The sequence below is a fragment of the Galeopterus variegatus genome, unplaced genomic scaffold (assembly GCF_000696425.1).
Source record: "Galeopterus variegatus unplaced genomic scaffold, G_variegatus-3.0.2 Scaffold5661, whole genome shotgun sequence".
Lineage (NCBI taxonomy): Eukaryota > Metazoa > Chordata > Mammalia > Dermoptera > Cynocephalidae > Galeopterus > Galeopterus variegatus.
This window is the reverse complement of record NW_007731772.1, coordinates 33,494-35,291: the sequence shown is the minus strand read 5'-3', so window position 1 is coordinate 35,291 and position 1,798 is coordinate 33,494. Positions and strand designations below refer to the sequence as shown.

At 37.6% G+C, this 1,798-nt stretch overlaps 1 protein-coding gene across 1 annotated transcript in view; it reads right to left on the bottom strand.

The window, feature by feature from the left end:
* VPS54 (vacuolar protein sorting 54 homolog (S. cerevisiae)) overlaps positions 1-1,798 on the bottom strand; it is a 107,294-nt gene that overhangs the window by 72,003 nt on the left and 33,493 nt on the right. The gene's annotated exons all lie outside the window — the stretch shown is intronic.

Sequence of the window (1,798 nt, the reverse complement as noted above, 5' to 3'; positions counted from 1 at the left end):
GCAGCTGGTGACTTCACTTTGAAGCCAATGCTCATTTACCATTCTGAAAAGTCCTAGAACTCTTAAGAAGTATGGCAAGTCTCCTCTGCCCGTTCTCTATAAATGGACTAACAAAGCCTTGATAACAGCACATCCATTTCCAGCATGGTTTAATGAGTATTAATGAGCCCACTGTTCAGACCTATTGCTCAGGAAAAATGATTCCTTTCAAAATATTACTGCTCATTGATAAGGCACCTGGGTGACCCAAGAACTCTGATGGAGATGTACAAGATTAATGCAGTTTTCATGCATGCTAACACAACATCCTTTCTGCAGCCCATGGATCAAGGAATAATTTCGACTTTAAAGTCTTATTATCTAAAAAGTACATTTTGTAAGGCTATAGGTACCACAGATAGTGATTCCTCTGATGGATCTGGGCAAACTAAACAGAAAACCTTCTGGAAAGGATTCACCACTCTAGATGCCATTAAGAACATTCATGATTCACGCAAGGAGGTCAAATATCAACATTAACAGGAAATTGGAGAGGTTGATTCCCAGCTTCATGGATGACTTTGAGGGCTTCAAGACTTCAGTGGAGGAATTAACTACAGATGTGGTAAAAATAGCAAGAGAACAAGAACTAGAAGTGGAGCTTAAAGATATGACTGAATTGTTGCAATCTCATGTTAAAGCTTTCTTTTCTTTTCTTTTTTTTTTTNAGTGTTCAAGTGAAAGGATGAGCCACACATCTCTTACTTTAAATCAAAAGCTAAAAATGCTTAAGCTTAGTGAGGAAGGCATGTCAAAAGCTAAAATAGGCTGAAAGCTAGCCCTCTTGTACCAGTGAGCCAAGTTGCAAGCGCAAAGGAAAAGCAGTTGAAGAAAATTAAAAGTGCTACACGCAAATGCTAAGAAAGGGAAACAACCTTTTTGCTGATATGGAGAAAGCTTTAGTGGTCTGGATAGAAGATCACATCAGCCACAACATTCCCTTAAACCAAAGCCTAATCCAGAGCAAGCCCTTAACTATTAACTTCTATTAAGGCTGAGAGATGTAAGGAAGCTGAAGATGTCTGAAGCTACAAAAGGTTGGTTCATGAGGTTTAAGGAAAGAAACCATCTCCATAACATAAAAGTGCAAGGTGAAGCAGTGAGTGCTGATGTAGAACTGTAGCAGGTTATCCAGAAGATCTAGCCAAGATAATTGATGAAGGTGGCTATGCAGAACAACAGATTTTCTATGTAGATGAAACAGCCTTATTTGGAAGAAGATTCCATCTAATATTTTCAAAGCCNAAAGTGGTTTCTTGAGATGGAATCTACTCCTGGTGAAGATGCTGTCAATATTGTTGAAATAACAACAATGGATTTAGAATATTATATAAACTTAGTTGACAAAGCAGTGGCAGGGTTTGAGAGGACTGACACTAACTTTGAAAGAAGTTCTACTGTGGGTGAGATGCTATCGAACAGCATCAGATGCTGCAGAGAAATATTTTATGAAAGGAAAGTCAATCAACGTGGCAAACTTCATTGCTGTCTTATTTTTAAGAAATTGCTAAAGCCACCCCAGCCTTCAGCAACCACCACCCTGATCAGTTAGCAGTCATCAACATTGAGGCAAGACCTCCACCAACAAAAAGATGATTGTTCATTGAAGACTCAGATGATTGTTTGCAATTTTTAGCAATGAAGTATTTTTTATAATTAAGGTAGGTACATTATTTTAGACATAATGTTATTGCATACATAATAGACCACAGTATAGTGTAAACATAACTTTTATATGCATTGAGAAACCAAAAAATTC